General features: G+C 38.6%; 1 long non-coding RNA gene across 6 annotated transcripts in view; it reads right to left on the bottom strand.

Annotated features, from left to right (window-relative positions):
- Positions 1-3,152: 3,152 nt before the first annotated feature.
- LOC143272908 (uncharacterized) overlaps positions 3,153-24,856 on the bottom strand; it is a 92,599-nt gene continuing 70,895 nt past the window's right edge. Inside the window, exons 7-12 of one of the 6 annotated variants that reach the window (XR_013050552.1) lie at positions 17,145-17,166; positions 14,396-14,467; positions 12,893-13,002; positions 12,457-12,611; positions 10,371-10,505; positions 3,153-3,269 (exon numbers count right to left, since the gene is read on the bottom strand). This is a non-coding gene — a long non-coding RNA (uncharacterized LOC143272908). Of the gene's footprint in view, positions 3,270-10,370; positions 10,510-12,456; positions 12,612-12,892; positions 13,003-14,395; positions 14,468-17,144; positions 17,167-18,141; positions 18,211-24,856 lie in introns of all 6 variants that reach the window. The other 5 variants (XR_013050550.1, XR_013050554.1, XR_013050551.1 and 2 more) reach the window with 5 other exon arrangements.

Below are 24,856 nucleotides of genomic sequence, written 5' to 3'. Positions count from 1 at the left end.
GCACTAGGTTTCCAGACTGCCTTCCAAATGCCACCCAATTCTAGCTGTCTCTTCCAATTCTCTCTGTTCTCTCTCTCCTTCATCCACCTGATCCCACCTGTCCCAAGTACACCTGAAAAATCTATTCTATTTCCTCTTCCCAGGAAGATTCATGCATTCTCCCCCACCCCCAGAGTCCTTTTTACCTAGCCTCTCTGGGTCTGTGGATTGCAGCTTGATTATCATTTACTTAACAGCTAATATCCACTTACAGAGGAATACAACGTTTTTGTCTTTCTTGGTCTGGGTTACCTCACTCAGGATGTCTTTTTCTAGTTGCATCCATTTGCCTGCAAATTTCATGATGTCATTGTTTTTAAACAGCTGAGTAATAATTCCTGATTCAATTTTCTTTCTAGCTATAGCGCTGTTTATATTTTCCCCTCCTTCATGACTCTGTATTTGTAGGAAGAATATTTTTATTAGGAGTCTAATTGCTTCTAATAGACTCTGAATAGCCTTTTTGATTTTTGTGGTGTTGATTGTGGTGGCTTTTACTATTGATTTTATCTATTTCTCTCCTTTTGTTCTAATCTTACTAGATATTATCAATCTTTTCAAGATTAATATTATTTATGATTACTTTAATCTTTTCAAAATGCAACTCTTGCGTTATTTACATTTCATTTCTGTTGTAATGTGTGGATTTACTTTGTTTTGTTTTGCGAAACAGGGTTTCTCTGTGTAGTTTTGGTGCATGTCCTGGATCTTGCTCTGCAGACCAGGCTGGCCTCAAACTCACAGACATCCTCCTGGCTCTGCCACTTGAGTGCTGGAATTAAAGGCATGCACCACTACTGCCCAGCTCTTTTGCTAATTTTGAACTTAACTCATTCTTCTTCTTGGAGGTAGCAAGTTTGACATTTTCTTTCTTTAATCATTAAAATACTTATAAGACACCTTGCAGTAATTCAAAGCACTGTGTAATGATCAAATCAGAGTTTTCTTCCTTTTTCCCCCTTTTTTCCGAGATAGGGTTTCTCTGTGTAACAGTCCTAGCTATTCTAGAACTCACTTTGTAGACCAAGCTGGTCTTTAACTCATTAGTGTCTGCCTGCCTGTCTCCCAAGTGCTGGGATTAAAGGCTTATGCCACCACAGCCCGGCCAGCCTCCTTTTTTAATTCAGGTCTTTGCCCTTACATTAGCTTCTCTTTTGGTCCTGCTCTTCCTGCACCCTGTTACTGTTATGTGTATTGTTTCTGTGTTTATCTAATTTCTCTTTTGTTCATCACCTTGACTCACTAGTTTTCTTGTCTAATGTATTGTTGTCTTGTTCAATGTATTTGTGATTTTGTTTTGCTTTTGCTTTTTATTCTATTGTCAGTTGAACAGATATTCAATATGATTTGTCTTCTTAAATTTGTTAAGGCTGTGATCTCTCCTGAAGAGGAATGTTCCATGTATAGTCGAGAAGAATGTGGATTCTGCTACTTTTGGTAGAATGCCCTATGTATGTCTACTAGAACATTTGGTTTATAATGTTAGTCTAGTCCATTATTTCCCTGTTGATTTTTCTACTCATATGCTCTATACATCAAAGTGGGGTCTTGAAATCTCCCATTACATTATTATTCACATCTCTTAAGTTCTGTCAGTGCTTGGTTTATATATGTAGGTGGTCTTTTATTTGGTGCCTAGATAGTTAAAATTGTGATTTTTTTGTGTGAATTAACTTTTTTCTTACAATATAATGTTCCTCTTTGTCTCTTGAGAGTGACAATTTCTGACACAAAGCCTATCTTGTTTGATACATGTATAGCCACCGCTGTTCTCTTGGCTGACATTGGTATAATCTGTCTCTTTATATACCTTTAACTTCAGCCTGTATGTGTTTTAAGTATAAAATGATTCTTTTATACACAACATACAATTGTATTTTGCTTTCCTTTTTTGTAATATATTCAACTACGGTATAATCTTTTGATCAGGGCATTTATTTATACTTAAAGTAATTATTGGTAGGGAATAACCTAACATAGTAATTGTTAGTTACTTTCAGTCTTATAGTTTTTTCCCATATTTTCCTTTTGAAATCTGAAGTCTAAACTATTGTTTAAACTATCAGTATTGTATAAACAGTCTAGCTTCATTTTGAGAAAGTAGTATATAACTCATGCAATATAAGATGAAATATATAAATATATACGTATATACCAGCTTCATTTGTTATATATAATATATATTTACACATATGAATACAAGTTGAAGCCAATTCTGTGCATGTGTACTCAGTAAATGATTACATTAAGTTCATTACAAGTAAAATTGTTTTTGTTAAGATTTGACATTTTACTTTTCCTCTAAAATATCACATTTGGATAATCTGTAATCTTATGATGTTCTAAACTCTTATTTTCCAGTATCATGCTGTCTAAACTTATGTATTTGATATTTATAATTTTGACTATATCCAGTAATCATTGTTGTTAACTAGTTAAAAATCTGAAGAAAGCAGTTGAAATTAGAAATATTTGGCCTAGAGATAGGCATGGTGGTAGAGCTTTAGTTGCAAAACTCGGTGGAAGTAGATTCTCACGAGTTGAGGGGCAGTTTATGACTTCCTGGTCTTTATCTATTTCAATCAACCAATCAATAGCTATTAATTATTCATTCAGAAATATACTAATGATATTCCAAAGTCCTTACTCTCACTTGTCAAATTTATTTTCTAATCACAAGTGACAGGCCATATGAAGGTAAGGAAATGAGCAAACAGAGTAAATCGAAGTCAGTGATGCAATCACTGCATGATTTCTGCTGCCTTATGAATATTCTTCTGTGTGAGCACATATACTTCCTCTTCCAGCTGCTGGGAATCCAGAAACCCAGGTCTTCTCAAGTTCACCCTTGTCCACAGTGGCTCTTACTGACACGATTTTAAAGACTGTTCAGTTGGTACTCTCTCCTGCGACCACTAGATAGATAGAAAAATAGATAGATAGATAGATAGATAGATAGATAGATAGATAGATAGATAGATAGATAGATAGATGATAGATAGTAGATAGATAGGCTATTTGTGTGTCCTTAGTTCTAATCAATGCTGGAAATCTGCTGCTCAGTCAGAGCAATTCATCTCTTGCCTTTAGACATTTGTAATCACCAGCCTATGTTTCATGACTCCCGTGGATGTAAGTCAAGGTCATGGAGTTTTACTTCAATTATTTCCAGCAGGCAAACCAATGGATGATGACTCCTACACTCATCCCTTCTTCGTGAGCATGTTTGTCTGTGAGGAGACATTCAGAACATGCCATCAGTTCTCTCTGAAACAGTAATTTCTAATTTCCAGTGGTTGTTATGACTCTGCCAGTTCACTGTCTAGACTGCAGTTTGATGTTCAGCTAAGGGTTGGAAAACCAGTTGGCCTACCTCTTTTACATGTCATGAAGGTGGTCTGACATCTCATTCTGAATTGGGGGAACCTCTTCTGCCTACTACTTTGTGAACTCATTTGAAAGTTGAGCAGTGATGGTGAATTTAAGATCTTTCTTACAATGGCACAGAAGGTTAAAATGAGGTGTAGTGATAGACTCACTAAACGGAGCCTTTGAAGTGCGTCTTCTGAAAGGTTCTGTGAAAATCAGAGATAAGACCATCCCCCAGAGATGGAAAGCTAGCAAGATCTTGAGGTAGAAAAGGTAACACAGAACAGAAAGAAGGCTAGCTAAGTCGTGTGTAAATGAGGAAGTGGGATGATGTAAAAGAATAAAGCAAGCATAAGCCTTGCTTGCCACTGAAAACCAGAAAAATATGTCTTAAAACTTATAGATTGGAAGGTGGAAGGAAAGAAACAGAAGAATCCAGACCAAGGACTCAAATATCAGCAGGTTCCATGTTAGCCATTGTAAGAAGAAAGGGAAAGTAGCAAAGAAGTATATGACCCTTTCTTAGGAAGCAAAGGACTACAAACGGTCCTTTGTGCTGTAAAATGACTTCAACTGTGTAATGGTCATCATAGGACTTACAGAGGGAAATAAGGATCTGCAGTACAGGGAGCTCAGATGAGTGCTGTGAGTATCCGAGGAGGGCTCATGCTCTCAGCAAGCTGCTCTTCTATGACACAGGAAATGTCTGCAATGGGACTACAAGTGTTCATCTATATTTGGTAAAATGAGTCATGAGAAAGGCTCTGAAGGCATGTCATCAAAAGGAAGGAACTGAGTTTGATTTGCCAAAGAAATAGAAGTTTGGTGAATAAAGAGGAAGTCATAAGATTTCATGAGCTCAAGAAGGAATCTTCCTTCTCTGTTTATTTAGATTGCAGCCAAACAAAGGGCTTGTGGCTCTAGAAATACTTAAAGGAACTGAGAGAAGAGAAGGAACACAGGAACATAAATATTAAACATGCTGTGGACACTGATGATACGGAGCATGGGGTCTGAAGGCAAACGTCCTTGGCTAAAGCTGATTGTCAGTGGGGACTTGGGTTACAAGTAAGTCACAAACTCCTCTGTGCTGGTGTCTTAGCTTGAATGTAGCTGATGATGTCCCATACCCCCTAGCTTTATGAGAATTCTGTGAATGCACACATAGAGACTACATAAAATGTGGGCCATATTGGATATGTAACAAAAATAAATCCAGCTATTAAGGATCCTTGGGATCTTACTGGAATGACTTCTCAGAGTACATCTCTTAGAACTAGAATCTAAGTACCGTTTTCTTTGACAATGTAATGTTCACAAGTGTAGAGGACCTGCATCTCAGAGATAGGTTTCAGTCAGAAGTGAGGCCCACATGTAATAGTGTCATAAGAAACTAAAGTATTAAATAGGACAGTGTTCACCCTGGATCCTAAGGGGATTATCAAGTAGCAGGTACTGTAGAACAAAGAAATGGTAGGTGGCTAGTGAGAACAAGCAGGATAGGAGCCACAGGCTGAAAGATGAGACCAGTGAGTAGATGCAAGGATGTCCAACCCTTCAACACACAGCTGGCCAGAAACTAAGGCCGCGGAGAGGATACTGAATAAATACACAACAGGGCAGGTGGGCAGGAAGAGGAAAGAAAGGAACAAATCCAATTCTCCTGAGAGTTGGGAGGAAATGAGAAGCAGTTTGAACTCCAGATGAAACTTGGGAGGAAAAGAGAAACAGCACGTTGAACTGCGCTGACCGCTTCCATCAAAAAGATGAAATTTGTCATGGCAACACCTGGTGAGGGAGAAGCCAGGCTGTGGGGAAGTTGATTTTATTTTTTTTCTCAAGGAATGAATTGGACTGAAATGGTTAATGTGGGGAAGGCATTATCACCGATGGGAGCTTCTGGTATTCATCCTAAAACCCGAGGCACAGACCAAACAACAGAACTCTAAGCATAAGAATAAGGTGGGAAGTTGGAACGCAATGGTGAGAAGACATGTCTGGTTATGTCTGTCACATCCGTGTGCGCTCAGGTTAAACGGACTCAAGTGAAAAATCCAGGCTGAGCAGCTTTCACAGCTGCTTTACCACAGAAAGCACCTGCTGCTGGAGGTGAGAGTGCAGTGCTCCCACCCGTGCCAGTGCTGGTGAGAGTGCAGTGCTCACACCTGTGCCAGTGCTGGTGAGAATGCAGTGCTCACAGCCGTGCCAGTACTGGTGAGAGTGCATAGCTCACACCCGTGCTGGTGCTGGTGAGAGTGCAGTGCTTACAGCCATGCCAGTTCCGGTAAGAGTGCAGTGCTCACAGCCATGCCGGTGCTGGTGAGAGTGCAGTGCTCACAGCCATGCCGGTGCTGGTGAGAGTGCAGTGCTCACAGCCATGCCGGTGCTGGTGAGAGTGCAGTGCTCACACCCATGCCGGTGCTGGTGAGAGTGCAGTGCTCACAGCCGTGCCGGTGCTGGTGAGAGTGCAGTGCTCACACCCGTGCTGGTGCTGGTGATAGTGCAGTGCTCACACCCTTGCCGGTGCTGGTGAGAGTGCAGTGATCACAGTCGTGCCGGTGCTGGTGATAGTGTAGTGCTCACACCCTTGCCAGTGCTGGTGAGAGGGCAGTGATCACAGCCGTGCCAATGGGGCAGTGCTGCTCAGGGCAGGATGCAGACAGCAGACTCGGGGATGGGTTTCACTGAGGAAGGGCTGTTTTGCTTCTGAGTTGGAAGCTTTTTGAAGACTTGAGAGTAGCTAAGCAAAGATGATACAAGTATGTGGTCACAGACACTTCTTGGTCACCCATCTCGTCCTGCTTCTGCTGAGGCATGAGTTACCAGCACTGTTTAACTTACTTTAAATTGTTACATATAGGTGATGTGATTAATTCATTCAACAGAACTGAACTAACATCTTATAATGCATTCAAAATTGGTAGATAGTGTCTATAGCAGGGTAAAATTTCAATACATACCTACAATAAGTAATGATCAAGATGATAGACATGTCCATGACCCCAAGCATTCATTTATTTTTGATGCTGGGAGCATGAAATTCCTTCTCTAGCAGCTATTTCAAACTATGCAACTGATTGTTGCCAGCCATAGTTTCCTACTGTGCTGTGGAACACAAGACACCATTCCTCCAAGTCAGCTGCTCACCGGAATCCATTAATCATCCTCTCTCTACCCTTCCTCCATACTTTTTTAGACTCGATAACCACTGTTCTTCTATCTACTTCTGAAAGATCAGCTTTTGGGCCTCTGCGTATAAGTGAGGATGCATTGCTTAAGAGAGAACAACAGGAGCCTATGGAAAGAAGCCAGCAGAAGGTTGGCCACCAATAAAATCACCTCAGTCTTGCTCTTTGTTTTATGGTCCTGACAGCTGATCCTATTTCTAGGTCTCTGGAGGCACTTGAAGCCACAGTTAGGTTTCTGAGTGGAGATGAGCTGAGAGAGAAGAGTTCGGTCAGTGACTGTGGGGAGGGGCCAGCTATCTGTGTTCAGGTAGGCAAAATTCTCAACAAAGACAGGGAGGAAGTCAGGGGACCTTTAAACAGGTGGGAGACCGAAGAAAAGCCAAGATCAGAATGGAGAAATTTCTCAAGATTGGAGGCAGAGGATTGGGACGGGCAAGGCAGTGAGAGGACCATCTGATGGTCTGGGGAACCTCAGAAATGTCCTTAGCTCAAGCGTTTAGTGATGATAACAGAGCAGCCCTGGCTAGAGTCACAATGAAGAAAACATGGCAAGGACAAAGGATGGCTTGGGATTGGAATCTTAAGCAAAGTTAGACTTCACAGACTCCAGGAGACGACCAGTAAGGATGCACAAGTAAATCAAAGCAAAGAAAAGGCACAATCAAAACAACACACACCCCCAACAAGAAACTGTCCAATTCTCTCTGAAGTTCCTGTATTCTTGGAGCCAACTCTATGCTTAATGATTCAGTGACTCTGAATTAATGATTCCTCAACCCCAAATTTACAAAAAGTTTCATGAATGTAAGACTTTGGAGCCCATGTGGATAGGTGTGTTTGTTTTTAAACTCCCCCCAAAGCTATGTGAAAAGTCTTATCTCGGTGACCTAGGAAAATGTTGTACTCTGACAACATTTATAATGGCTACCCTAAATATCATTCTGGCTCCCACTTAGAAAATATTCTATAAAAGCCGTGGCTAAATTGTCAAAACAACACACAGTTGCTAGAGTTTTGTTGTGTTTTAAAGAGGAAGATAGTCAAATTTAAAGATTACTGGGCAAATGTCACAAATAATGAAGGAATGCACAGATGTTTTCTTTAAGCAAACCAAACCCCCAACTCACTTATAGGAGAGATTGCTTGTTTCTCCAGAAGTCACAAAATCTAAATTCATTTACTGAAAAGGAGAATCTGTATAGAACATTTCTAAAGATGTATCAAGGGTTTCAGGAAGATTGGCCAGGGCAGAAGAGATCGCTCAGTCAGTAAAGTGCTTACCTTGTAAGTATAAGGACCTGGCTCTCACATTGAGGACCCAAATTTTAAAAAGGCAGTGTAGGAGTGCATGCTTGTCATTCCAGCTCTGAGGAAACAGACATTTGGATCCCTGGGGCTCACTGGCCATCCAGCAGAACTTGCATGAACAGATCAAAGCCCAGTAAGAGACTCGGTCTCGATAGATAGATAGATAGATAGATAGATAGATAGATAGATAGATAGATAGATAGATAGATAGATAGATAGATAGATAGATAGATAGAGCAAGAAGAATGACATTGGTATTGGCATTTGACATTGTCCTGTGGGTATCCATGTCGCCAGCACACACGTGAACATGAACATACATAAATACACACATGGGGGAAGTCTAAGTGCATGCTTATACTAGAACTGCCATGTTTCAGATGTGCTATTCTCATTGTCAACCAATCTACTATTCTTTCATATCAACTTTGAGAGTACTGGTATTTTGCCATGTCTCTTTGCCTGCCATGCACTCCATGTTCAGAATAGGGGCATCTCCCATCTGGAGAGAATTATTTGGAACAATATATCTATATTAAATGATCAACTTCGTTTTGTCTTATACATTTTCATTTGCAATCTATTGTGGAAGTTTTGCTATCTAGTACAATGGAAACGTATTACTGGCAAATGAAATTAATGTGACAAAGAGAAATAGGCATGAGCCACATTTTTAAAATTTGATATTCACCCTTGCAACTGCTATATCAGTTTTCAAATGTTTACTTCCACAGTTAAGAAATTGACTTGGAAAAATCAGATCATCCTAAACTACCATGATTCCGTACAGTGCAGAAAAACACTGGGTTAATTCTATACTGTGGCTCTAGCAATAAATAGCCACATTTACTAGTCACATGTTTTCACTTCCCAAAGTGTTTCCACATTTATGTTCTCACACTAGCTTTAGAACAGATGATAGTGTAGAGGGCTCAAAGACCATCACTTGACCAACAAGAAGTCAAAATATCTTCACGACAAAAATGCAGCCCTTCAAGTATGGATGTGTTTGCCTAGTACTCCAAACTATTATCATAAAAATTCTGGACAGTAAGTTGACTTACTAACTTGTATATTTAATTCAAGAAACAATTTCAAATGCTTACATGTGTTGTGCAGAGCTTGGCATCTGAGGGGAATCTGGACAGTATGTAAGACAGTATTTACCTGTAAATACCTAACTAGTGCAAGGTATAGTATGGCAGCACTATCATGGTTCCAACATGAAAGGCAGCAGACTTGGGAAGACTTTAGTCTGGGGAGACTTCAAGTTGGATTTTGATTTAAGGTAGCTCTCAGAACTGCAGGAATGAAGTTCTGAAGAGGAGGCAGAATAATGATGTAGTCACTGAAGTATGATAAAAGAGGGAATACAGAAATCAGTCTATCCTAGCAAGATTTGGGGCTTGGGGGGCTTCTTAGAAATAAAGTCTGAAAATCAGATATATGGTAAATTTACAGAAGCATTTTCTCAGAGAATGAAGGAGAGATTCCCTGGGTCTGACTATCCTGCTGAGTGGAGCCTTTTGCTCTTCAGCCTATGTTCACCTTGATTTAACACTCAGCCACAGTCCACAGAAGGCAATCTTGACTAAGCAGAGGTCATCCAAAAGCTATATGACAGATTTGATAGGAGGCCCAAAAGACAATTAGTGTATACTAAAACTTAATGAAATGACTCATTAAACAGCTGTGTCCTTACCAGTGACACAGGTCTCTTGCTGGCTGAAACAATTCATCTTTTAACTTTCCTTTCTCTCAGAAAAATTAAAAATTTTCATTCCTGATTGTCTTATTATTCAGTGTTCTGTTGCTGTGAAGAGACACCATGACCAAGGCAGTGTTTATAAAAGAAAACGTTTAATTTGGGGCTTGCTTAGAGTGTTAGAGTTTTAGTCCATTCTGATCATGGTGGGGAGTATGGGGACATGCAGGCACAGTGCTAGGCAAGTAGCTGAGAGCTACATCCTGATCCAAAGGCTTACAGAGAGAGACTCTGGGCTTGGTATGGGCTTTGGGAACCTCAAAGTCCACTCCTGTGGACACACTTCCTCCAGTAAGACCATGCCTCCTAAACTTTTTACATAGTGCTACTCCCTGATGACCAAGCATTCAAATATATGAGTCTATGGGGGCCATTCTTATTCAAACCACCACATTTACATAATCTCCCATTTACATATTTTCAGTCCTATCCAGAAAACAAGAAGTCATTCCTCTTAGAATACACATTGAGAGGTATATATAACTCTATTTTTCTTTCTCTGATTTGAATGGGGATAGCTGATGGTTAACACTGACATGATCATGCCATGTAAGGATGGGGGAGGGGCCAAGGCCAAGCAGACAAGGTCTTTTGAGAAAAGAGGAAAGAGAGTGAAGGAACAACAGTGACAGAAAACACATGATGTTTAAGAAATTAAAAACAAACAAACAAACAAAATCAAATAACCAAAACTTCCCAACCTTGACTTTCAGATCCACTTTTAACTCCAGTCCCTTGAATGCCCACTTCATGGTCATAGCCTTAAAAAATAATTTCTTTTTTGAAAAGCCAGCTTCATTGAGTTCTTGGTCCTGAAGATACACTGAGCTTCTAATCTGGCTGTAAAAAAAAAAAAAGAGGAAGATTAAAATTGCATAAATCACTTTCAAATACCTGAGTCACATAATGAGATCAAGCTAACATTTCTCCCCACAGTTTTTGTGACCAAGAGGTTATACCTGCTCAGTTTTAAGTTGATAAAATATTTATTAATGAAAGTTAAGTTTTGCAATAAAAGGAAATAGATTTACCATGGAGGCATTGGCATGGCAAATACATGTTCTGTTTGAGAGTCTCTATACTATCCCTCAGTTTTTGAAAACATAATGACAAAGAAAATCTACTTAACCATATAACTTTATTAAATAGTTTATTAACTCTAATATGAATTTAGAATAAAATCAAGATTGTTTTATTGTCTTCTCAAATGAAGTAAATAAACACTAAGTAAATCTGACAGGTATATGATGAAATCACATATTCCTGACCCTGTAAATAGCCACAGGCTTCAGGGTGAATCATGGGTGAAGTCTATGATCAGCACAGGTCCTCACCATCACTGTTTGTCATCTTTGGCCATGAAGGACTCAGGTAAAGACAACATCCTCAGGAAATTGTAAAGAGGTCTCAAGAATGGAGTGCCAAAAGCATAGATAAAGTCATCAGCCTAGGACAGAATAAGCAGTTGGTTTCAGAACACTGCATTTTATGATGCCAAAGGGCTGACTGCTAATAAAACCCAATGGTCATGACATGCTTTCTCCAACCGTACTTAAACACCAAGGTTACCCAAACTGAGTATTTCCCATGAATTCTGACACCAGAAGGCATTTCTAGATGCCCCAGCTGCAAAAGCTCTAAGATATAACCATTATAGCCATCACAACCAAATGAAGAGGAGAGTGAAAAGCACTTAATTCTGGTGACATTCCAGGGAACAGTTAAATGTGCTTTATGGCCTTCCATTATGAGAGTGGACAGTAGAGTAACAATATGTAATAAGGTAAGTTTAGTTTTATGTCCTGGGAAAAATCTGCCTTAGCCTTATCGTTCAAGTCTTTGTTCCTGTTTTAAGTAATTGCAGATGATAACTGGCTGGCAAGTGTCAGGAAAAAGCACAGCAGCCAATGGGCTTTGTTGTAATGCTCTCATCTTCCCACTACTGCCCAGTATGGTTACAGTGAACTTACAGGGACTTTAGTACAAGTGAGGGTTTCTTCACTTACATTGACCTCAGCAGGATCTCTTTCAAGCAAGACTAAAGCTTGTGAAATTAGCATATTGTAATAGCTTATAGAGCAGATAGAGTCCATGAATTCTTGATTATTACTCAAGATCTTAAAAAAAATACAGATTAAGTGAAACATTAAATAATAATGTGAGTGTTAGGTAGAAAAGGCAGCCATGGCTCCACTGGTCCTCACTGCTGGTGTGCATGCCTCTGCAGGGTGCTGAATTTGACCAACATGTAGTCTATCAATGTGGTACAGTTGAAAGAGTGAAACTCCCAAGACTATGTCAAAAGACTTCCTTCTTGCTGTCTTGACCATTTGTTCTGGGGAAGCTAATGAATGTACCATGAAACGCTGCCCAGCAGAGAAGGCAATGTCATGGGGAACTAAGTCTTCTGTCAACTAATAACAACCCCCTTCCCCCAGGCCTCTTGCATCCATCCAGCTGAGGGAGCTGGGAACCACTTAAGTGCAACCACACAAGGTACCATGAGTCACAAGCACTCATTATACTACATGAAGAGCTTGGGAAATTCTACACCATCACGTTCTATACCATCATAGAGGTGGGATAGAATAATATATTTTTATTCGTGTGTTAAGCTGCTAAAGTAAACTATTTTACTGTACAGAAGCCAATAATTAATAGATAGCACCATGGCTGGGATTGGAAATGTGGATAGAGAATCCCGTTAACCCTTCTCTGGCTTTTTTTCCTCTCCTTTTCTGAAACCTGTCTTACATGGCACTTAAATGAGGCATAATTGAGCACCACTTGCCTCTGCTTCTTGCTGAAGCTGGAGTGCCTCCTGCCTAGTATTGTCAATGTCACTAATTCCTTCTGGTGATGGAAGGGTGGAAGACTTCTTTCTGATGAGTGGAAAGACTCTTGCCAGAGGAGATCCAGGGCAGTCTATGACCAGCTCAGTCCTAGACATGAGATCTGTAGTTAAAAGACTCCACATCCAAGAGGCTTGTTCTTCCTTTTTATCTTGCATTTAATCTAAGACTTGGAATTCATTTGAATTCCCAATAACAGACAAATCAATAAAGCACAGTATGGTAGTATAATGGAATACTATGGAACCATAGAAGTCTTAGATTGGAAAATCTAATTACATCTTTATTGCATGTGTATATACATGTGTTTGTATGTATATATTTACATGTGGAAGTCAGAGGACAACTTGAGGGAATGGGCTCTCTCCTACCATGTAAGTAGGTCCCCAGGGTCACATTCAGGTCATTGGGCTTGGTGAGCAGATCCTTTTTCTACTGAGCCATCTCATCAGTTCTGTAAGTCTTAGATCTGAAGAATGTGCTGCAATTAAATGGAAGTGTAGTTATCTCTTTGATGAGCTAATACCATGTTCCATATCTGCCCAGGAGTAGAACTGCCCAGTCATGCACTAGTTTCTACACTTAAGTCTTGAGGACCTTCTATGATTTTTTTTTGTTTTTTGTTTCAAAATGGCTATAGTAGTTTATATTCTCCCCATCATCTCTGGGTTTTCCTTTTCCTATATCCCACTCTCACTGGATGGATACCTTTTGTCTTCTTATCAAGGGTGGTTCTAACTGGAGTTAAGGTGGTAGGTAGCTCATTGTAGTTTGCATTTGTATTTCCTCCGGGACTGCTGACGTTGGGCACTTTTACATCTAATCTATTGAGTTTTTGTACGTCCACTTTTGCAAATGTCTATTAGGTCATTTGCCCACTTTGAATTATGTCTGCATTTTTGCTATTGTGTTATTTAATTTCCTCACATATTTTGTAATATTAACACCTTTCTAGATGTGTATTCTTTAAATATTCCCCAAATCTGTATCTCTTCACCCTGTTGTTTTCTTAGCTTTGTGGGAGTTTTTCAGTCTCCTGAAATCCCAAGTTGGCTTTTTCTAAAAACCTGTTTTCTTCTCCCATGTGAGCAGAAGCACGTTGATCAAGTAATTCCATGGTAACATGCGGTACTTCTTGCCCACACTCAGAAAATTTTTTGGCATATTTCATTGGTGCCTCCTACCTCTCATGAAGGAAGGAGCACCTGAGATAAGCACAGTAAATGGGTGAGCAGAACTCACTTCATTGTCTACATTCACTGGCAAAGGCTCACTCACTTTCTATTTTTATTCTCCATTCCTTAATCATCAATGGAAATTTCTTATTAGGTTTTTATATGTGAATGCAGAGAATGAAGCCTCCACTTTGCCAGAGCTTCCAGAATTACCCCTGTACTGGCTGCCCCAGATCAATGTTAAAATTACATGTCCAGGAATTTAACTATAGACCATACCACAGTGCTTTTTAATTTTCCCTAGAATTCCTTTCAAATAAGTAAGGAGATAATCATCACAGCCCTATTAATTTCCTTTCTTGCTGGGGGACTTTGCATGCACTCCCTTCTCAAGAGAACAAGGACATCTTTATAGTCAGTTCCCATGCTGCCTGAATTCCTGGGGAAAAGGAAAGTAACTTGTACTCCTCACTCCAATCACAGGACACTTGAATCCTTCCCACCAGCAATTAATGGGATGTTCTTCCCCACTGAACATTTTTGCCACGGCATAAATGTAGTAGCTACCTAATTTTGTGGGTACCTAAAATTGCATATTATTCCATGTTGAGTCTTTGTTGTGAAACACACAGATTTATGGCTAGAACACACACATCATAGCTGACAGCAATTCTTGGTAAAGAAAGAAGTAAAATATACCAGAAGCTGACTCCCAGTTCTAAATCCCGAAACACCACCAGCGTATCTTCACTCCAGCAGGCAGTCACTCTACTGTTGAGGAAGGGGTTTGGACAAAAACACATAGGCCACTTTAGCTCTCTAAGACTCTGTAACAGCCACGGGCCCTTAGAATGCCTTGTGATTCTGTGGGCTCTTATTATTTTGAACATACCTAGGGCTCTGTATTCTGTCTTTCTGCCTGTTCTGTTCATTGTCTTTGGTAATGTCTATTTTTTTTACTTTGTGTTTTCTTTGCAGTCCCCAATCTTTTCCCTTTACACCTTGAAATATCTATTTGGAAAAAAGGGGTGTGATAAAGATTAGCTACTTCATGAAGAGAATTATATGCCTTCCTCTCATACTTAGACCCCCAAAAATTGGCCTTTAAAGAAAGCAGATGACCAGATATCCCTTATTTATGTAGCATTTTCTTCTGGAATGCTCTTTCAATTCTTTGGGCTTGTGGTTGTTGTTGTTATTTTATTGCCTTAGGTCTCTCCCATAGCATGTAATCCCAAAAGAACACCCATCCCCAGGCCCAGTTGCCATCCACAGGGCCAGTATCTATGTTGGGCTAAAATAATAATTATGGTTGTTTATATCATCCTATATGCCTAATATGCTAAATTCATTGTGTCAAAGTCTCAAAGAAAGCTGCTTTTGAGAAAATCATGCCTCAAAGACATTGGGATTGTTTAAAAACCAAAGTAGTTTTGAAAACACTTTATGTACTCATGTTAAATTGTCTCTAACATGATACAAAGCAGAAAATCAGGAAGACAAAGTTCCTAGACAGGAATGTCTATCAGACCTCTAAATAGTTCCCAGCTGTGTGGCATGCCGGATGACTGGATAAACACACTTAGCAAGAATCGGCCTGGAGAATTCTTCTGGGTATAATTGCTTCTCATTTGTGGTCAGAGACAAGGTCAAATTTTAGGGGCTCTTGTCCTAATGACCATGAGCTCTTTCCTTATAAAAATACTTTATTAATTGGGGCTCTATAAATATACACTTTATATATATAAAGTTGAGTTTTAATAGGAGCTCTTTCTGAAAGAAATGTTAAAAGAAAGGGAGGAGATATATATGCAGCTTTTAAAAATTAAAATTCATGACTTGAGGGTTGGTTCTACTTTGTAATTTGGTTTAAACGGAAGAATTGACTCTTTAATTGAAGCAATTGAATTATACTTCTATATTTAACTAGTATTTTGAAACTATTGCTTTTTCATTAACCAAAACGTTTTGCAAGGCCTTGTGAGGAATAAAAATTCAAACGACTAAAAGGATTTTCAAAATCTCAGTTATTGCACCCCTTTCACATAAACACAAGCATTCAAAGTATGGGAGATAGAGAGGGCTCAGCACTTGTCATACAATTATGAGGACCAGAGTTCAGATCTCAGTACTCATGTAACAATCCAAGTTTCCAGCCAATACCTATAACCCAACTCTCAAGGATATGGAGACAGGATCCCTGGGGCTGGCTGGCTTCTAGTGTAGCCAAAGAAAGGTAAACCCCAGGCTCAGAGAGAGATAAGTTTATCAAAGGAATGGGTCAAGAGTAGCACAGAACACTCAATGCTTTCTGTGGGCCTCACAGCACTTCTGCAGAAGTTCACAACCTACATATATGTGCGCACACACATGCATGCACATGCACATACATCTAAATAAATTTAAAAAATTAAATTATGATTCACTGGAGAAAAACTATGTATACGTGCAATTTTTGTCTTTCCACATAAACTTATCCTGAAATACTTTCTACAAATGATGTATAAAGGCGTTGCTTTACTGATCAGTATTTGATAATGTGAGAATATAAACCATATGTTATGATGCTGTTAGTATCTCAGTGACACTAGTCAACCAATGACTTCATGTTTGTAACTAAAGCTTTAGCTTGGAAACTGTTACAAGCAAAAGTTTGGGAATGAGATATAATCTTTGAGAAGTTTCTTAGCTGTTGGACCACTTCAAATAGAACAATAAAACTCTTGCTAAATGTGAGACATTTGAGGTGGAGTATGTACGACTAGAGAAACTCAGCAGTTTAATTTCCATGCCACACTTTACATAGGGAAGATGACGACAACTCTCTGTGTTTCAAAATATAAATTCCACTTACCATAAAACTTAGGTATTATTTTTTTAATTTTAAAGAGTATTCATGCTTAACAAAATGAGTGATGCAGCAGACAAAGGAGAGAAAGAAAAGCCGCAAGTGAAACTGTGAAGAAAAATGTGACAGTTAATAGAGTATTTGGGGCTGGGGAGATGGCTCGATCTATAAAGTATTTGTCAAGCAGACATGAGATCCTGAGTTTAATCCCAAAACCAGTGTAGAAAGTCAACTATGGTGGCACACAACACCATCAAACATGTTAACGTGGAAAGGTCTCCAAGCCTGGATAAAGAACTACAGGCAAGTAAGGAATGCTGAGAGCAGGAGAAATCACCTTTCCCTGGGAAGAGCTGCCAATTATTACCCAATACTATGTGACCAGCCCTGAAATCATAACCATATGCATAAAATTAATATATGGACTAAGCATGTTGTATTTAGGAATATTATGTATGTATTTATGTATATATACATATATTCAGGAATTCACACACACATATGTGTGTGTATATATAAAACATATATATAACGTATATATATATAAAACATATATATATATATATAAATTTAAAACAATTTAGATGTGGTGACACATACCTGCAACCCCAGTGCTCCTACCCTGAGATAAAAGACAGAGAGAGAAGATTTAGTATTAATCTTGCTAGTGTCCTTTTCCTCTCCAAACTGTACCCTTTGCACTTCCTTCTACCCAACTTGCTTTTTTTTCTTTGTAGATCTCCATAAGAGTGATTACTAAAAACCATACTACAGAGTCAATATTAGGCTGTCTTGATGTTCTCTGACAAATAAATTAGTCTATTACTTCTTAATTTATCCTCAGGAAATTTCCTAGGGCAAGGGCAAAAAGTACCCACATTTTTTGCCAAAATATCGCAAGAAAGGTTTCTATCCCAATTGTTAATATTAGTCCTCTCTGAATCCTTGTGAGCTAGGCCTCCATAGTCCACATAGCTCTCAGCACTACGGTCTCCCAAACTCCTCCGGGTGGCTCATTAAACACTGGTTACAATGCTCACCCATATTCCAGGGTTTAAATCCCAGCATGGTCAGGTCTGTCAGAGCAATACTTCCTCCCTGATACCAATTTCTGTTTTGGTTACTTTTCTATTGCTGTGACAAAACATCAAAACTAAGGCAATGTATTTAGAATTAAGGTCTTATTTGAGGCATATGGTTCCAGAAGGATGCGAGTCCATCACTATCATGGTAGGGAAGTGTGGCAGCAGGTAGGCATGGTGACTGGAGATGAAAATTAAGAGCTAAGGGCTCATATCATGAACATCAAACAGGAAGTAGAGTGTACTAGAAACGACACATGAATTTTGAAACTTAAAGCCCACCCCCAGTTCATACTTCCTCCAGCAAGGCCAAACTGCCTAAACCTACCCAAAAAATATAACTGGGGACCAAATATTCAGATACCCAAGAGGATGAGAGATATTTTATTCAAACCATCACACAGTACTGTTTCATTATTTTAATTTATTTATTATTTGATATGTTATTATGTTGATTAATCACTGAGATGTTTTATATTCTAGCAACATTATTGCAAAAATATTTTTAACCTTACCATAGGTTATATGGAGATATGATGTTAATTAAGAAAATGGCTGAGAAATCCATAGTGGTGGCTCATATCCTATAAAGAGAAGGAACCTGAGCTCAGAGAATACTATTACCCAAAGCTCCGAAGCTGAAAAGCAAGACAGTCAGATCTGAGATCCCGTTTCCTGAACCCCAGTCTATGTCTTCCTTTCCCCAGCTGTATTCCATGGCACAACTGCTGGATGGCCACAGAAATAAGTGACTACTTTTAGTCCTCAGCATAGGTGGGATGCTCAGAACACAACTGTTTCTAGGTTCTTTTTAATTAACAAGACAGTTGTAAATGTAGGCCAAGGATGTGCCTTGTGCTATATAGATTGCATCCAAAGCCGCTTAAGTAATTGAGCGGTTATGGCAATCTTCCTAAATCATTGCAAATTATTAGGCAGCATGTGGTACAGTTGGAACCAAAAGGGCTCAGGTGTAATAAATGATTGTCCTTTGAGAGAGTCATTTCTTCATAATAGGCCAGTGATTCATTAGGGAAAGGCGAGAACTCCAACGGCAGTAATTAAGCATACTGAAATATGTCATAGGCACAGAACCACTTGATTCTTATATGAATTACAACCGGAAATAAAGTTTGCTGGGAAACTACCAAAACAGTGCAAAATATCAGGATTGTTCTTCTATGTCTCATCTATATTTTTATGAAAGTAGCAGTTGTTTTTGCAGGAAGCATTTCAAATATCCGTTTTAAATGTATTGGTTTAAGGTTCTCTTGTTTTCACTAAATATTTTTAAATTAGGAAGTCTAAAAAACACAAAGGAATACTGAGGAGATAGAGTATTATTAAAGTTCTAGAGAAATATGACATAAAATAAAACATCAAAATTCCAGGAACATTATTAAAAGTATTTAAAATAATCACAAGATTAAGAATAATTCTGTAATTATCATACTAAAGATAATGAATCAAAGATGAGAATATCTTGGATATAAGTCGACTTTTCTGTCGAGCTGCTCTGAAGCCTCCTGGGTGTGTGTCACCCAACACTTGGCTCCATTTCTTTTGCTTTTCTTGAACACACATGCATTATGTCAGTGTTCTTTCAGTGTTTAAACACAATACTCAAAGCTTTTCTCCCCCCCCCCCTTTAACTGCATATTAATCCATTAAAAACATTGCTTCCTGAGTAACTACTATAAATTAATATGCTAAAAATTCAAATTGTAGATTTTTTTTGCTATCATTTCATAATTTGCACTATTGGTGAGTGAATTACACTAACTGATTTTTTGCTAACATTTGTTGGGCATGAAGCCACAGTACAATTTCAGTGTATTTCAAAATGGATAATGTTCACTTCTGAAAGTAGAGGTAGATAGTTTTCTATTTTATATGTCCATATTAAGGAAACACTTACCTTAAAACCCAAGGGTCATCATTAAATATTCAATTGATGTAAACGAGTAAATATTTTTGCACAGATTCGATTACTCTGACTTGCTCTTGAATCATTTACACTGAAGTCCCATATTCCTTCTCCTCCCCCTTCTCTTCCTCCACCATCCTCCTCCTCCTCACTTCTGTTCTTTTTTTAGTTTGTTTGAAAAAGAGCCTCCCTACATATCCCTGGCTGGCTTAGCCCTCACTCTGTAGATCAGGTCGGCCTTGAACTCATGGAGACCCACTTGTCTCTGCCCTCTCAGTGCTCAGGTTAAAAGGCCTGTACCACCATGTCCAGCTCATTTCTCCACTCCATCAATAATGTCTCATTCAGGGTATGCCTATAGGAAAAGACAGCATACTATTTAAACTTCTCTGGAAAAAAAAAGATGCCAGAAAAGAGCATGAGCCAAGTGCATCCCTGTTTGTTGCCCATCCTTAGTGCACTGGGCCATGACAAAGCAGGTTTCCTCCTCCTTTTTGAAAATATATATATTATTTTTCTGAAAAGTACTTTGGTGTTGATTATGACAAAGCCTTTGGGAACATTTTGAAAACTGAACAAATCAGTTGAGTGTTTAATGTAAAATAGTTACATGTAAAATAGGATACCAAGTTTTATACGTACACAGAATTAAGAACATGTCAAGGATTGTTGAACTTATGAATAAGGGGACCAACATGATTAAAAATGGTGTCAAAAATGACTAGTTATTATTTATAGTAATTGACAAAATAAAGCCAAAGTAAGACATCTGGGTTAGAGCCAAAAGAAAAAAGAACTTTATGTCAATATAACCACAACAGTTTTGTACTTTTTTCTTCCAGGAAGAATTCACTTGCACCCTTAAAAATAAAAATAAAAAATCTACAAATTAATATGAAACACCAGAGTCTGATCCTTAATCTGTAACTAATAATCATGAGAGCAAATAATGACAAATCCTTGAATAGTCCTGCCAACAGTTCTTGTGTTTTTTTTGCTTTAAAGCCAAGTTTTGGAAAATTGTTCATAATGCTCATCACTATAATGAGTGATGGTGACATATGCCTGACAGTGTGTCCAAAGATTATGTTCATTGTTGTAGAATATTATTTTAAGATGTGTTACATTTATTTATGCTGTGGAACATTTTTTAATGATGCAAAGATGTGTTGCGTTTGTTTGTGTTGTATTTGTTTAACTCTGCAAAGCTGTGTTTTTGTGCCTGTCTAAAACACCTGATTAGTTTAATAAAGAGCTGACTGGCCAATAGCAAGGAAAGAGAAAGGATAGTTGGGGCTGGCAGGCAGAGAATAAATAGAAGGAGACATCTGGAAGCAAGAAAGAAGAAAGAGCAAGAGAACAAGGAGAGGGGCATGCTAGGACCCAGCCACCCAGCTACCCAGCCATCCATGGAGTAAGAGTAAAAGTAAGATATACAGAAGTAAGAAAAGGTAAAAGCCCAGAGGCAAAAGGTAGACAGGATAATTTAAGTTAAGGAAAGCTGGCTAGAATCAAGCCAAACTAAGGCTGACAATTTATAAGTAAGAATAAACCTTCCTGTGTTTATTTATTTGGGAGCTTGGTGGCAGGCCCTTCAAAGAGTAAAGAATAAAACAACCAACAACAGTTCATCATACAAAGTAGACCAACAATTCATTGTTTCCATTACCTAATAACCACTAAGCTTTTAATTCGCATTTTGTTAAAAATCACTCAGAGGCAAACCCAGTGAAGGCATCCTACTTATGAGAGAAAGGCAAGTTAAAGGTTCTAGATCATGAAAGATCCTAACTTTCTCATGCAATAGTGGGGGATTCAGTATACCTATAATTTATAGTGCTTCCATGATTCTGGGAGCTGTGCTAAGCTTGCAGAAGTCTTCAGGGCCATGGTAAGGATGTGGATGCTCTTCAAGGCACAGTGAATACACGGAGGTTCTCAAGGCAGGAGTGATACCAACAGCCTGGCTTGCAGAATGAGTCTTAGTTCTTTCTACACACAACAATTTTATTTTGCCTTTTTAAAACATATTTTCTCGTAGCTGACCTGTAGAACTAATCACATGATTTTAATTGTATAAAATGTCAGCATGCTGAGGAAAGAGTGTGTGATGGGGTTAGCCTCTGCCCATGGGCTATCTAAAAGAGTGATATGAGTGAAACAAAGTTGGAAACAAAATGTGACATCATTCCTTATCATTATCCATGATGATGAGCATTAGGATAGGAGGTGTGTGAAAAGTATTTATTAGCATATAATTCACATCTAATAAAATTCTCTCTGATAAAGTATAACATTTTAGTTATCAATTTTTTCACAAGACTATGTACCCGTTGTAGCTATTTCTAGGGTATTTTCATCAACCCCAAAAGAAACCATAAGCCTGTTACCAGCAATTTCCCATTTCTCTTCTAGGATTTGACAAGTAACAACAATTTATTATATGAATATAATAAATATGTCATATAAATGGAATACTATAGTATACATATTTTTATGTTTGGTTTCTCTTTCAGTGTTCAAATTTTAAATGAATCAGCACTTCATTAACTTTTCTCATATTCTATAATGGGAGATCACATTTTGTATACACATTCATTAGGTGGTAGACACTTGGATTCTTTCTGCTAATTGACAAGTATTTTCAACTTTGTTGGAATGGACTGCTTAGTCAAACAGTAATTCTATGCTTAACACAACTGTTTTCCACAATAGCTGCATCATTTACATTCTCACTAGCTACCCATGGGGATTTTAATGCCTTCACAACCTTGGTATCACCTACCAGTTTCCAACTTTTTTTTTTTAACTATCATGCTATGAAATGGTGTGGCATATGCCAGGAACTGCTCATCTGGGCACTGGAAACCTGATTGAAAGTAACAGATATTAAGAAAGACAGACATTAGTAACATAAAGCTGAGATCAAGTACACTGTGTGCAAGGATGGAGACACACTAGAGTGCTGTATTACTTATTACACTCAGAGTGCTTCTTACACACATGGAAAACAAAGGTTTGGCAGGATAATCTTAGTAGGGGATTTGAACAGGGGGCTGCATGATCATGCAGTCTCCTTGAGCAAGGAAACTGTGGTCAGAGCCTTGTACACTGCTGGTCTCTTGCTAAAGGTCATCTGCTACACAAACATCCTGCTTCAGCAAACATCCCAGTCTCAGATGTGGGGGAGGTCATGCCATTCATTCTCTTAGCCTTGAGACTTCTTGTACATGGCTTTGCTCATATATAGAATGCGCAGTCACACAGGACTACAAGTACTGACTTGTGTTTCTCTGAAAGCCAAATGCATTGACTTCTAATGTTAGCAATGTGTGTGTATATCTTCCTTAGAGAAATTACCTTCTTCCCTTTTACTATGTAAATTTAAAAACCACTTTACGTTCTAGACATTAGACTCTTGTATCAGATAGATAATTTGAAAATTTTTCTCACATTTTGTTTTGTCTTTTTATTTCCCCGATATTTCCCTTGAAGTATGAATATTTTCAATATTGTTGAAATCTAACTTATCTATTTGCTCTTCCATTGTGTGTTTTTACTGTCACATATATGAGAATATTGCTTAATCCAAGATCATGGAGATATACACTTGTGTTTGACTCTAAGGCTCTTACAATTTTGGTTTTTATATTTGGATAAACAATTTAAATTAGTTTTGGATATGATATGGAGGAGTTCATTACTTATATTTTTTTTTAGAATTGCCCATGCAGTTGCGCTACCATCTTGTGCCCATTCCTGTGCCGTAGTTTATTGCTACAGTCTAACACACTCTGTGGAAACTGTTCCACTGTGCCACTAGGCTTAACTACGAGGAAAATATTATCCTAAAAGGTACAGCCTGACTTGGCCACTTGACTTGACTGGGGGCCATGAGGGAGCAAGGAAAGGCCACACACTAAAGACATGGCACACATATAAAGAAAAGTTGGGCTCAGGTGAATTATTTGTACTCTGATGGCGTGGCACCAACTCCGGAAGCAACCTGAATCTCAGTGCATTTGTTATGTACATCACAGGGTCAGCTAGGTGTCTGTGGAGTGAGCTCTCTCAGGCTATAAACATCAGGAGAAGGACCGTGCAATTGCTAGTTTTATACACACTGATCAGTGGTTCTTAAACTCCTGTGCTTGGGCAAAAGTAAGGCTTTGCCTTTCCAAGCCTCATCCAGGGGAATACCTTTGCCAATTTCCCAACGTCTAAGGCCTTGCTCCATACCCATGTCAACAACATGTATTCACTCAAGGCTTCCTTAGTTCCCCTGATGCATGATAAGGGCAAAGTGAAAACAGGTTTTAATCCTGCTCAAATGTTTGGGCTTCTGATGTCCTACCCAAAGATGTATTTTTTGTTTTCTTATAGCAGTACAATAAAAAGTTGTTTGTAGCTGTCAAAAGTTCACAGACACTAGAGTAGCCATTAGATTCCAAAGAAAGGACAATTTGAAAAGAAAGGAATGAAGTTATATGTGTTCATAGTTTGTCCTCATTGCTGAATCTGAGCCTGGTGCCAAGTACAAATCAGAATGCTTCCCCTTTAATGGTCTAATTTGTATAGTAATTATTTGTAATTTTATACCAGTTGATATATTTATAAAACAGCATATTCATCCTTATTATTTAAGCTAATTTGGATATTTTCAAGGCCACATATTTAAAAAGAAATTATTCTCCTTATAGAAGTGGAACTGTAGACCAGAAGAGGTGTTGGATGCCCTGAAGATGGAGTTACCTGGTGAGTCACCTGATGTAGAGGCTAGGAATCACACTCCAATCCTCTGCTTGAGCAACAAGTGCTCTTTTCCACTGAGCCATCTTGCCAGCCTGAAATTACTCCCTCTTAATAAAGAAGCTATTCCAAATGTCTCCCCTGACACTGAAGACAGACTGAGTTCTCAAACTATGATTCCCATGGCACGGGGCTTTCGGGAAGACCCTCTAGCCATACTCTCTTGTGCTCATTGATCCTGTCTACTGGGCATTTAGATGCTTAGGGCAGCCACATTTTGCTGATTGTACTTGCACGAGAGTCTTTCTTCCTTTGAAAGCTGAGCAAACATTCCCCTGATGCTGAACAGGAAGTACCTCTGATTTCACTACAGGACTAAGGACTCATTTACATACATCCCCTTTAAGAGCCACTAACTCTGCATTCATTACTTTAACCGAAAGATTATAAAAAATAATGATTTTCTAGAAATGAATTTCATTTCTAATCTAACTTACAAATGAATAGAAATACATTTTGCTTCTAAACTTTTATGCAAAAATTAATTTGTAAGG

Source organism: Peromyscus maniculatus, chromosome 4 (genome assembly GCF_049852395.1).
Source record: "Peromyscus maniculatus bairdii isolate BWxNUB_F1_BW_parent chromosome 4, HU_Pman_BW_mat_3.1, whole genome shotgun sequence".
Classification (NCBI taxonomy): Eukaryota; Metazoa; Chordata; class Mammalia; order Rodentia; family Cricetidae; genus Peromyscus; species Peromyscus maniculatus.
This window is presented reverse-complemented; position numbering and strand designations above follow the sequence as displayed.